We start from the raw sequence: 14,317 nt of genomic DNA, 5'->3' as shown, positions 1-14,317 counted from the left end.
TGTCCTTGCCTGTACTTATAAGCCTCTTTTTTCCTTTGAATTTTCCTCAGCAGATCCTTATCCATCCAAGGAGGTCTCCTGGCTGTCCTGCTGCACTTCCTTCTAGTTGGGATGCAACACTCCTTAGCTTGTAGCAGGTGATCCTTCAATATCAACCAAGAGTCTTGGGCCCCCCTGCCCTCCAGGGCTATATCCCATGGAACCTTACTAAGCAGGCTCCTGAAGAGGCCAAAGTCTGCTCTTTTGAAGTCCAGGGAAGTGAGCTTGCTGCACACTCTTCTCACTGTCCTGGGGATCTCAAATTCGACCATCTCGTGATCGCTGCTTTCAAGGCTGTCCTGGAGCATCACATTCTCAGTGAGCCCTTCCCTGTTGGTGATCACAAGGTCAAGCATGGCACCTCTCCTTGTCGGCTCCTCTATTACTTGCAGAAGGAAGTTGTCTTCCAGACAATCGAGGAACCTCCTGGATTGCTTGTGCCATGCAGTACCATCATTCCAACAGATGTCAGGGTGGTTGATATATGCTGTTGCCTGCTATGTAACACTTTCATAGCACACCAGCTAGATGTCTTCAGGTCACCAGCGACTGGCCCTGACTTTCCTCCAACCATCATCCCAATAATGAATGATGAAACCAGATGAGTTCTGCAGTATCATCAGCAGGCAACAATCCAACACTGCACACAGCCTCTCTTGCTCTGAAAGACTGTTACAAGAGATGGAGCCTTACATCATAGACCTGATGAACTCAGCAGCTTTATAAGGATTGGTCCATGCACTATGGAATGATCTCTCTCTCTCTCTTTGTTTGTGGATGTATGTACATATACATGAGACAAGAGTGATGTTAAATTGAAAAATGTGAGATCTGAGCATGACGTGAGTGGTATTGAATAAGGGGTGGATACAGTCCTGGGTTCAGTAGTAGCAGTGTTTTTTCTCCTTAGTAGCTGGTGCAGTGCTGTGTTTTTGACTTTCAGCCTGAGAACATCGCTGATAACACCCATGTTTTCAGTTGTTGCTAAGTAATATTTAGTCCGACCAAGGACTTTCTGAGCCTCATGCTCTGCCAGGGAGGAGGGGAAGCCGGGAGGAAGCAGAGACAGGACACCTGACCCAAACTAGCCAAAGAGGTATTCCATACCACAGCACATCATGCCCACTATATAAACTGGTGGCAGTTACCCGGAAGGGTTAGATCACGGCTCAGGTCAGGTTGGGTTTTGTTTGGCGGATGGTGAGTTTTCGTATTCTCTTCCCTTGTTATTTCCCTTATCATTATTATTATTGGTGGTAGCAGTAGTGGTTTGTGTTATACCTTAGTTACTGGACTGCTTTTCTCCTAACCCGTGGGAGTTACATTCTTTTGATTCTCCTCCCTATCCCTCCAGGAGCAGGAGGAGGAAGGGGGGGGAGTGAGAGGGCAGCTGCATGGTTCTGGGTTGCCAGCTTGTCTTAAACAACGACACAGTTATAAAACAGTTTTCCTTTTCAATTATTAATCACAGCACAGTCAGTAGGTTTTAATGGGATTGGTGTTAGTTCACCTCTTGGCTCCTTCTACCTAATTTGTTTTTGAGATGATGGGGGAGGAGGGATAGAGACAAGGCTGGAGAACAAACTGGGAGAGGGAAGGGCTGCATGGATAGCAGCAGCCTCAGGGTGTACTGTGCTGGTGCAAAGGCCGTGGGAGGACCTCCACATCAGATGGGTATGCAGAGCTGACTGCATCCCCGAGTCTGCAGTCCTGGAGAGGCAGCTCTGCAGTGAAATCGTATTTGAAAAATCATGGCAGTCAGGTGAAGTTCCCGACGACCGGAAAAGGGGAAACATAACAACCATTTTCAAGAAGGGGAAAATGGATGACCCGGGGAATTACAGACCAGACAGTCACACCTCTTTGCCTGGCAAAATCTTGGAGCAGATTCTCCTAGAAAACATGGTAAGGCACACAAAAAACAACAAGGTGCTTGGTGACAGCCAGCATGGCTTCACTAAGGGGAAATCCTGCCTGACCAGTTCGGTGGCCTTCTGCGATGGGGCTATGGAACTGATGGACAGGGGTAGAGCAGTTGATGTCATCTATCTGGACTTGTGCAAAGCATTAGACACCGTCCTGCACAACATCCTTGTGTGACATTGGAGAGATATCAATTTGATAGGTGGACCTCTCGGTGGATAAAGAACTGGCTGGATGGCCGCACACAAAGAGTTGTGGTCAATGGCTCAATGTCCGGCTGGAGACCAGTAACGAGTGGTGTCTCTCAGGGATCGGTGTTGGGACCGGTCTTGTTTAACATCCTCATAGCTGACATGGACAGTGGGATTGAGTGTACCCTCAGCAAGTTTGCCAATGACACCAAGCTGTGTGGTTCGGTTGATATGATAGAGGGAAGGGATGCCATGCAGAGGGACCTTAACATGCTTGTGAGGTGGGCTGATGCCAGCCTCATGAAGTATAACCATGACAAGTGCAAGGTCCTACACCTGGGTTGGAGCAGTCCCAGGCACAGATACAGGTAGGGCAAAGAAGAGATTCAGAGCATCCCTGTGGAGAAGGACTTGGGGGTGCTGGTCAATGAAAAACCGAACATGAGCAGGCAGTGTGTGCTTGCAGCCCAGAAAGCCAACCATATCCTGGGCTGCATCAAAAGGAGCGTGACCAGCAGGTCGAAGGAGGTGATACTGCCCCTCCACTCTGCTCTCGTGATACCTCACCTGGAGTATTGTGTGCATTTCTGGTGTCCTCAACATAAAAAGGACATGGAACTGTTGGAACAAGTCCAGAGGAGGGCCACGAGGATGATCAGGGGACTGGAGCACCTCCCATATGAAGATAGGCTGAGAAAGTTGGGGCTGTTCAGCCTGGAGAAGAGAAGGCTGCATGGAGACCTCATAGCAGCCTTCCAGTACCTGAAGGGGGCCTATAGGGATGCTGGGGATGGACTGTTCATTAGGGACTGTAGTGACAGTATAAGGGGTAATGGCTTCAAACTTAAACAGGGGAAACTTAGATTGGATATAAGGAAGAAATTCTTTCCTGTTAGGGTGGTGAGACACTGGAATAGGTTGCCCAGGGAGGTTGTGAATGTTCCATCCCTGGCAGTGTTCAAGGCCAGGTTGGACAAAGACTTGGGTAGCATGCTTTAGTGTGAGTTGTCCCTGCCCAAGGCAGGGGGGTTGGACCTAGATGATCTTAAGTTCCTTTCCAACCCTAACTATTCTATGATTCTATGATTCTATGAATTATCATCCCAGGTTAATTCTGGCATCAACCTGTTCCTGCTCACCTTCTTGATTTGTCATCATCCCTTCAGACCACTAATTATTTCGTACTTAGCGCTTACTACAGAGGGGGGAGATACTACTTATTTTGCACTGTTTCTGCTCTGGATACTTTTGTTCTTTGAGCATCAAACTGGGGTGAAAACAGGCTGCGGTGTCTTTATTTCGCAGCTGCTCCTTACTCCTCCCCTCCTCAGCCTTTCAAATACAGCCCCTCTATGACCATGCTTTATAGGAGCAATACTTCACATTCCTCTATAGGTTTGCTTGCTTACAGAAGAGGCTAATCTCCACCAGGTTATGAAATCAGCTGACACGCTTCAGTAGCATTGCACACTATTGATATCCCCATTTGATTCCCCTTGAAATCTCTTTGATGGAGGTAATGCTTTCTCTTAGTTTTAAGCTGTTTTCTTATGCCACATCATTCAAGTCCCACATCCCTATGGCATTTACATAGTAAAAATGACTTGGGGGGGGGGGGGAATAAATGGCAGTCAGAGAGCCAACTAATGTGTCTGACTATTAATTGTCCCGTTAGTTGCAAATTTACTTTACCACAGAGCCCCCAGCATGTAATCCTTAGATGAATGTCTTTGTGAGGGAATATTTACAGCTGACTCTGCCAGCAGTCTGCAAACCTGCAATGAGCCTCCCGTCCCACATTAAATCCATTATTTCTGGGTTCTTATCAAGCACATGCTCTGTCAGTGCAGTGTTTAGGCTGTAGCTCTTGCGGATTCAGTGGGCCTTGAAGAATAAATCCCCATATTCCTGTGAAATGCTAATTATCGTGAACATTGTCACACAGGAGCAACATTACAGTTTGTACCTGCCTCCAGGCATCACCATCCCCAGGGAGGTTTCCAGAAGGCTTTGATCCCTACCAGCTGCCCCCTCCCCATAGCTGGTTCACAGTCCTGCCACCTTCACCCTGGACAAACTTCTTGGCCACTCTGTTGTTCCATTTTCCCATACGTGCCTGATCAATGTAAAGTGATTTTTATGGTGATTTTTATGATGATTTTTATGATGATTTTTATCTCTTTTCAACCATGCCTTGCATTAGTCTCCAGGTTGCTCTTTTTGAGCATGTTGTTCATGCAGAGACCCTCAGGTGATATTACCACATCTCTAGACACAGCAGAGATGTGCAGGAGCACAATCTGAAAGCCAGCAAGAGCTTCGTGTGTCCTAACATCTATTCCCTGTGTCCAAGGGGACAAGCGAAATTCAGTGGCTTGTTATTCCCAGCACATCCCATGGTATGTGAGATGGATCCAGACCACTTAGCTGCTTTGTGTCAGACAGAAGACTCAGTGGTGGGTGGTGGGCCTACTCCATCGACTCTGCAGACAAGGATGTCTTTAGGTCTCTGCCGAGAAATGATATAAATTTTCTCTCTTACACCTTTACCCAAAGGCCATGCTTTTCCATCCAAGATGTACAAATGCTGAGCATGTTTGGACTTGAACATGGACTTGGAGCCAAGCCCATTGGCAGTACAGAGGTGTCATGGGTGGCCAGGAGGATGTTTGCTTCTGCTCCTTTCTGAGGTCCTATTTTGGTGAGGAATTGGAGAAACATCTCAGAAGTTTGTGATCACTAGACCCTTCATACGGTGGATGGTGAGCTTTCAGCTGTGCTTCTGCTCTCCAGCATCCAGCAAATGGAAAAGATTAAAAAAATGATAAATTACTAACACTGCTCCCCTGCCATTTTTTGTAAAGGGAGCCTGGAGCTGCTAGAGAGTCCAGAGAGGAGTTTAGGGGGCAGTTGTTTGGTTTAGGGATTGCTTTGGAGTGCATATCCTTCTCAACATGCTTTTTCTTCAAATCTGCAGGAATATTTGGCCCAAGTGTGGAGTGGATGTGGTAGCACCATCAGTGAGATGTACTCAACAGTCAGCTGGACTGCAGCTTGAAAGGATACTGTAAGAACTGTCAGAGCAGGCAGCAGCTCTCCTGCCTGCTTAAATTGGTCTATCAGACTGGGGCACAGCTCTGTCTTGGGGCTCATTTTTGGTAATTAGCAGCTAAAAGATCTTGCAACTTGGCATTTTACAAGATAAATAGTAAGCTGTCATTTCCTATTTAACCAAACACTTCCCAGACTAAACCCCCAATCAGCCACGTAGAGCTTCATTTTCAGCACTCCTAAATCCAATTTAAATTGATGTCAGTGGCACTCAGGCTCTTAAACGGATCCTGTAAATCTGGATGGATACCAGAAGGAGGAAAATCTGAGCATGCCACTCAACTTCCCAGTGCCTACAGGAAAAAAAATGAGTTAGATAGTAAAACCATTTAATTTGTTAACTTACTTTAGCAAAGCCCTAAAAACATAGAATCATAGAATGGTTTGGGTTGGAAAGGACCCTAAAGATAATCTAGTTCCAAACCCAGTGCCATGGGCAGGGACACCTTCCACTAGACCAGGTTACTCAAAGCCCTGTCCAACCTGTCCTTAAACACTTAGAGATGGGGCTATCCGGAAGTTCTCTGGGCAACCTGTTCCATTGTCTTACCACCCTCATAGTGAAGAACTTCTTCCTTTTATCTAATCTAAATGTACTCTGTTTCAGCTTAAAGCCATTCTTCCTTGTCCTGTCACTACATTCCCTTATAAAAGGTCCCTCTCCAGATTAGGCCCCCTTCAGGTATTGGAAGACTGTTTATAAGGTCACCCCTGAGCCTTCTCTTCAGGCTGAACAAGCTTAACCCTCTCAGCCTGTCTTCATAGGAGAGGTGCTCCAACTCTCTGATCATCTTTGTGGCCGTCCTCTGGACTTGCTTGAGCAGGTCCACATCCTTCTTGTGTTGGGGTCTCCAGAGCTGAATGCAGTACTCCAGGTGGGGTCTCACAAGAGTGGAGTAGAGGGGGAGAATCACCTCCCTCAACATGGTGATTGCGCTCCTTTTGATGCATCCCAACATACAGTTGGCTTTCTGGGCTGCAAGTGCACACTGCCAGCTCATGCTGAGCTTCTCATCAATAAACAGCCCCAATGCACCCAAGTCCTTCTACCCAGGAATGCTCTCAATCCAATCTCCACCCAGCCTGTATTTGTGCTTGGCTTTGCCCCAATCCAGGTGCAGTACCTTGCACTTGGATTTGTTGAACTTCATGAGGTTTGCACTGGCCCACCTCTCAAGCCTATCCAAGTCCCTCTGGATGGCATTCCTTCCCTCCAGCGTGTTGACTGCGCCACACGGCTTGGTGTCATTGGCAAACTTGCTGAGGGTGCACTCAGTCCAACTGTCGATGTCACCAACAAGATGTTAAACAGTGCGGGTCCCAACACCGACCCCTGAGGAACACCACTTGTCATCAATCTCCACTTGGACATCGAGCCACTGACCACAACTCTTTGAGTATGCAACCATCCAGACAATTCCTTATCCACCGAGTGGTCTATTCATCAAATCCATCCCTCTCCAGTTTAGAGACACGGATGTTGTGTGGGACAGTGTCAAATGCCTTAAACAACTCTAGGTAGATGACATGAGCCACTCTTCCCATATCCACCAAGGCTGTGGCCCCATCAGAGAAGACCACCAAATTTGTCAGGCACAATTTGCCCTTAGTGAAGCCATGATGCATTTCAGCAATCACCCCCTTACTGTCCATGTGCCTGTTATGGTTTAAGCCCAGATGGCAATTAAGTACAATGCAGCCGCTTGCTCACTCCCCCCACTTCCCCCCCTCCCCAGGTGGGATGGGGAGGAGAATCGAAAGAATGTAAAACCCGTGGGTTGAGATAAGAACACTTAATAACTAAAGCACAATATACTACTATTAATAATAATAATGATAAGGGAAATAACAAGGTGAGAGAAAATAAAACTAAAAGGGGAAAGGGAAAAAAAAGTAGGAAACACTACCACCATCAATAATAATAATAATGATAAGGGAAATAAGGGGAGAGAATACAATTGCTCACCACTCGCCAACTGATACCCAGCCCGACCCGAGCAGCAATCTGGGCCTTCTGAGTAACTTTCCCCAGTTTATATACTGGGCATGACATGCTGTGGTATGTAATATCCCTTTGGCTACTTTGGGTCAGGTGTCCTGTCCCTGCTTCCTCGCAGCTTCCTGTGCCCCTCCTCACTGGCAGAGTATGAGACTGAGAAAGTCTTTGATCGGAGTAAGCATTACTTAGGAACAACTGAAAACATCAGTGTGTTATCAGCACTATTCCCACTCTAAAGTCAAAAACACAGCACTGCACCAGCTACTAAGAAGGAGAAAAATGACTGCTACTGCTGAATGCAGGACAGTCATTGAAAGGTGCAGGGAAAGGACTTGAGCCAAAATACAGTTCCAGGGCCAGCAACATTTTTGTTGGCTTCTGAGGTAGTTGGACATGTGCAAACCAGGGGCTACAGAGCTGAGATGTCCACGTACAAGCTGAACCTAGATTCTTCTACTAAGTGATGATCCAGTATTCCCACATATTACGCAATACTTGTTTCTCTTTTTTCTATTGCTTTAATATTCATTGGTTTTATTTCAAAGGTCTTGGTTTTTTTTTCTATGAAGCAGAAAAATTTGTACGCAGGTAACCATGCAACCAATGTTCTGAAAATCCTCTTTAGCTAATTATATTTTATAATCCTTTGATGCTTTTCCACTGTATTCCCTGGCAAAAACTTCCATTTTTACTCCTAGTCCGCTTTTAAATTTATCTTGCTGTGGGTAGTCCCCATGACAAAAATGGCTTCTGAAAATGCTATAGACAGTGCTGATCCCTGAAGGACATCACTCGTCTCCAGCCGGACATTGAGCCATTGACCACAACTCTTTGTGTGCGGCCATCCAGACAGTTCTTTATCCACCAAGTGGTCCACCTATCAAATTGATGCCTCTCCAATTTAGAGAGAAGGATGTCATGCGCGACAGTATCGAACACTTTGCACAAGTCTAGGTAGATGACATCAACTGCTTTACCCTTGTCCATCAGTTCTGTAGCCCCATCGTAGAAGGCCACCAAATTGGTCAGGCAGGATTTCCCCTTAGTGAAGCCATGCTGGCTGTCACCAAGCACCTTGTTGTTTTTTGTGTGCCTTACCATGTTTTCTAGGAGAATCTGCTCCAAGATTTTGCCAGGCACAGAGGTGAGACTGACTGGTCTGACTGGGTCATCCATTTTCCCCTTCTTGAAAATGGGGTTATATTTCCCTTTTTCCAGTCATTGGCAACTTCGCCTCTCTGCCATGATTTTTCAAATATGACGGACAGTGGCTTAGCAACTACATTCACCAGCTCCTTCAGGACCTGAGGATGTTATGGCTGCAAATATTGCATCTTTTCATTGCTTCGCTTTCTTTTTAGTAAGTTTTCCTTATTTTAATACTGTTCTTTATTAATATTAACTGCTACCACAATGATCTTTTCTGGAAGTAGCTGCTTCTGCAAAGATGCTCATTCTAAGAGAATCAGGACTGCATTGATTCTTGACAGATCCTATATCACTGTTGAGAGCAAGGGAGGAGCTGCTGCTGTGTAGTAGCTTACATCTTATATAGATGTCTCTGTTCTTATGTCTTATGCCAGTTGAGGAGTGAGTATTTAGGTTACACAGTAATATGATGCACAGTGCTTTTATGTTGATGAGGGTTTGCTTTTTTAAAAATATAAACTGTTAATGCTATTAGTTACAGTCATTTCTTCTCTAAATGTGGAAGATTATTCAAATTTATGTCCTAGAAAGATGTAAGATGTTTAGGATCATCCCTGGCATATAGTTAATAGTATCATTATTATTTTTTTTTAATTTTTTTTTCTTTAAATTGTTTATAAAGGTAAGAAGCACCAATAAGCAGCATGGAGAATTGACATCTTCTCATTCTTCACACATATCCAGTAAAACACAGCTAGTAATGGAAAGAGGTTTTGGAGTGCATCTCTGCCAACTTCTGTGGTGTTGCTTCAGAAAGCAGTTGTGTTTCGGATGTGTTAATTTTTTAGCTTTCCCCCCTTGAAGTATTTGACTGCAACCAACCACATTATTTTTCAAAGATCAGGAGGTTCACATATGGTCAGTAGTACCTTTCCTCTCTTAATTCAGGTTAACTGTGCAGCATGATAACAAATCTGCCTCCTCTGGCAAGGTGGGAGCTTTCAAGGTGTAGATCCTTGATGGCATGCAGGAATTAGCTGCTTCTTTTCTTGACAATAGGAGTAATTTTCTATCTACGTATATTGAGGTTGAAAAAATATTTTTGAATAGCTTGTCAACTTGACATCCCTGTTTTAATTGTGAACTTCTTGTGGTTTTCCACACTGGTAGCAGCCTTTTGCTATGACTCTGACACTGTGTTCTTGCCAAGTGTAATTTCTGAAAATCCAAGTGAGATGATGACAGAAGTATATAGAACAGTAACTTTTAGCTTTCTTGGATTAAGGTGTTATTGTTCTAAGTTTGTTGAAAGAAAATCTTTTTAATATCTTCCTATGTGCCTGTTTTCTACATTTCAGTAATTGTTCAAGGTAGTGAACTAAAGCTTTACTGATTTAGGGTCTATATATTCCTTATTTGTACAAAAGACTTTAAATGTTTCTCTCTTTCTCTCTCTCTTTTTTTTCCTCCCCTTAAAGAAATGAAAATTTTGAAAAGGCTTTGCTAAATAAAGAAGATGGGAGCAAGGAGAAGCAGCATCAGTGAGCTTCCAGAAAATGAGCACCTAAAAAAAATATCAGGAGCAGACCCTATCTCTGAGAATGACCTGGTCTAGAATCGGCTGCTGTCTTTTATCTTTGCCACTTCAAAAAACAGGTAAGAGGGTGCTTATTGAAGAACTAAACTTTGATAATATATTTACAGAAATGACAAGTCTGAAAGCAAATGAGTGGGTTATGTTAATTATTCCTGTATTAGGCAGCAGAGGAATAAATGCCTATGTAAAATGGACTGTTGTTTCGAATTATGGAAGCTCTTTCCACCACCATTTCCATTCCTGTGGGTTCCTTTCTTCTCGATAATAGCTGTAATTGCTATTTATGGCCCTGGTAGATGGGAAAGATCAGAAGTAGGGTCTGTAGCACTGGGGGAGAGCTTTTACTGGGTTTTTTTGTTTAGGTTTTTTTTTTGGGGGGGTGGGTTTTTTTAATGCTTTTGTGTGCCTGTTTTTTTTCTTTGAGAAAGTCTCTGGAGTTGACCTCGTGTGACCCCACTTGGAGCACTGCATACAGTGGTGCATACTGGTGGCCCCAACGCAAGAAGGACATGGAGCTGTTGGAACAAGTCCAGAGGAGAGCCACGAGGATGATCAGGGGATAGAGCACCTCCCATACAAAGACAGGCTGAGAAAGTTGGGGCTGTTCAGCCTGGAGAAGGCTGCATGGAGACCTCATAGCAGCCTTCCAATATCTGAAAGGGGCCTACAAGGATGCCAGAGAGGGACTCTTCATTAGGGACTGTAGCGATAGGACAAGGGGTAATGGGTTCAAACTTAAACAGGGGAAGTTTAGATTGGATATAAGGAGGAAGTTCTTTCCTGTTAGGGTGGTGAGGCACTGGAATTGGTTGCCCAAGGAAGTTGTGAATGCTTCATCCCTGATGGTGTTCAAGGCCAGGTTGGACAGGGCCTTGAGAAACCTGGTCTAGTGTGAGGTGTCCCTGCCCACAGCAAGGGGTTTGGAACTTGTTTTTTTTAAGGTCCTTTGCAAACCTAACCATTCTATGATTCTGTGAAGACTCAAACGTGATGTTTCCTCTCAACTTAAGAGTGAATTGTACATCTTCCATGACTTAATTGTAGGTTAGCTGTTGAGTTTCTTAGTCTGTATGGCACTTTTTCCACCCTCTTTTACATCTTAAAAAGAAGCTTGGCACGTTGTCTCCATAAAAATATTTTCTAAATATCTAAAATTCAAGTTTAGCATGTCTTTTCACTGTAGCAAGTGTTGCAAATAAAAGAGAATATTTTTGAAAGGATCCGTAGCATATCTCCAGAAATACAGAATGTAAGTAAGTCCTTGTGACTTCTGTTAACCTAAGTCCACTGCTATGTTCATTGGCATGTGTGTGGTGGTTATCAATCTCACAAGAACAATCTGGCATTACTTAATACTTCTAAGTATTACTGTGTCAGGGACAATAGATAATGGTCCATGGTGAAACACACAAAGATAGAAAAGTGCTTTTTGTCCTCTTTGGCTCCTCCCTGGAGAGTCCTGCTTTGGCTGCTCCCTGGAGAGTCCTGCTTTGGCTGCTCCCCGGAGAGTCCTGCTTTGGCTGCTCCCTGGAAAGTCCAGCTTTGGTTCCTACCCGGAAAGTTCCACTTTAGAACTCCCCAGAAAAGTCTCTACCCTTGGAGACCTTTCCAGATATTGCTGGCCACTTCTTCCGATGTAGGCTGGCCCCCTGCATCAGAATGAGTGTGCATTTTTGTCAGTATAAAAGCCCGAGCCTCATGCAGTGTGGGGCAGGCAGAACCTCATGACACTCAGGTCAAAGTTGCCTCCGCGGGGATGCCCACTAAGGTTGAGCCTGCTACCTCACACTGTGATGATGATTCTCAGAGCTGGTTTACTGATCGTCTTCACAGGGTCCTTGGGGTTGGTAAGATATACACTCTTCAGAAATATCCTTTACTGTATCTGTTAGATTCTCTATATTTTCCTATATTAATAAACTAGTTGTGAGTTCTCTATTTGTCTCTCATTTTCTCTCACCTGGAATCCTCGAACTCTGGAACAATTACTTAAACTGGTTCTACAGTTTACAGTGTAACCTGATAATTTTCTGTTAGGTGAATGTCTTATTTACTCCCTTTATAATTAGTAGTATTTCCTTGCAAAGGACCTAGCTTCATCATAACGGGTCACAACACACTACATCTAAACATTTGTATAACAGGTTTAAATAAGCCACAATGTGTTAGTACCAAAACTTGGAAGACTTAATCTTTAATAAATTAGAAATGCGTTAGAGAGCTGTTCTGGCCAATTTTATTGTCATCTTTCAATTTATTTTTTGTTGTTATTGTTAAAACAGAGCTCCTGACAAAATGAGTGGTGGTCAAAGGTGGTGGGGTTTGGTTTGTTTTTTTGGTTGGTTGGTTGGTTGGTTGTTTTTTCCCAGAAGGCGAAAAAGTAGTTCAGGTTTGACTACCATGAGTTCTCAAACCATGAATATAAATTAATGATTGAAGAATGGAATGCAGCTTCTAGTGAGATATAGTTTACATGTTATATGACTTGCCTCTGTGTTGTCTTGCACACAGTAGCTTCTGAAAGGCAAAGAGGCATATTTATTTTCATAACACTTAGAAGCAGATCAAGTAGATAATCTTTCATCTTCTACTGTGTGCCTGTAAGTGAAAGTTCAGACAACTGGGAGGGAAAACGGTTGAGGTAAACAACTGGGAGGCATTTAGTAGATATTATTTTTGTAAAGAGCAAGGAGGAGGAAGGATTTTGGCTTCTGCATGGAGAGAATAGCCAGAGGTTAGCAAGAAAGTATGGTGTTGTGAAGGGTTGTAAAGCTTGTAAATTGTGGTACATAACTGGCAGTGGGTGAGGGAGCAGTATTTTTTTCTCCAAGATCCCTGAAGATGCAAGAATTATTTGTGGCATACCCATGACTCAAGATGATCAATATTCTAAGTCATCATATAATAACATATAGGGTTGTGGAGTTTTGGTTTTTCTTTTGAGAAGAGGGGGGAGGGGAATAGTTATATATAAATCCCCAGCAATTTATTTCAGTTGTTCTACTGCTCCTTTCTTCCCCACCAAAGTAAAGGAATTTTTCATAGATTGCTTTGCAGCTTTTTTGTGCCTATTTCAAGGAGTCAGGTCTAGTGCAGAGTAACTTTGCTGGAAGAAGAACCAAAACAAAAAAACAAACCCAAAAAACCCAAAACCCATCCAACCCCCAAGAAACCTAAACAGGAAACATAATTAAAAAAAGAAGCAAACAAAAAATCTGATCCAAAAGCAGGTTGAAAGTTTAATTAGTTAGTGCTCTTGCCTGGCAGCTAGAAATGAAATATGTTTTAGAGGCATCTTTTGTTCATCTTAATAATTGGAAGGAAACAGAAATTTCCCATTAAGTTACAACTACCTGAGAAAACCATTTGACAAATGATGTCAGATGATGTTGGCTGCACAGCACCCTCAGCCATTGTCTAAATTAGATAATCTTGCCTGCAGGAACAGAACAATAGATGTCAATGTACTTTTTTGAGATTGAAAGCTTGCAAAATATCGAGTTAACTCTGTTTTGTTTTAATCAAGCTTGAGTGTAGGTCATACTTTTGACAGGAGCGAGATGTCAGTTTGTGACTGTTGTGGAAAGGAGCCAGTTTTCATCCATCAAACAGGACAGAATTTTAAGGCTTCCTTCTCTTTTCAAATTATACTTTTTTCAACTGTCTGTTGCAAGATCAGGGACTGTTGGTAAGTGTTACTGGGAGCCATGTAAAAGTTGTGTGTTGTTTACCTGGAGGCAATTTGTGATACTCTAGAGTAAAAGATCTGATCTACTTCCTCAAATTTTTGCAGAAGGGACTTATATGATCCCTAGGGAGAAGAGGTTCATATTCTCTGGATGCTGCTTTGGACATACATCTGTTCTTACATATGGCAGTACTATAGGGAAAGAGGAGGAAAAAAACATGAGAAGGTAGTAGGAAAATGCACGGTAGTAGGAAAAGCAACCAACTCCCCTTCCCCCTTCCCTGGGCAGGATGGGGAGGAGAATCAAACCTGCAAAACATGTGGGTTAAGAGCAGTTTAATAACTAAAGTATAATATACTACTACTACTGATGCTGCTGCTGCTGCTACTAATAATAATAATGATAAGGGAAATAACAAGGGAAGAGACTATAAAACTAAAAGGGGAAAGGGAAAAAAACGATAACCATAAGTGATGCACAATACAATTACTCACTACCCGCTGACCAATACCCAGCCCCACCTGAGCAGTGATCCTTCCAGGTAACTCTCCCCCAGTTTATATACCAAGCATGACATGCTGTGGTATGGAATACCCCTTTGGCTAGTTCGGGTCAAGTG

The sequence above is a fragment of the Lathamus discolor genome, chromosome W (genome assembly GCF_037157495.1).
Source record: "Lathamus discolor isolate bLatDis1 chromosome W, bLatDis1.hap1, whole genome shotgun sequence".
NCBI classification, from domain to species: Eukaryota; Metazoa; Chordata; class Aves; order Psittaciformes; family Psittacidae; genus Lathamus; species Lathamus discolor.
Note: the sequence above shows the minus strand (reverse complement) of the source record.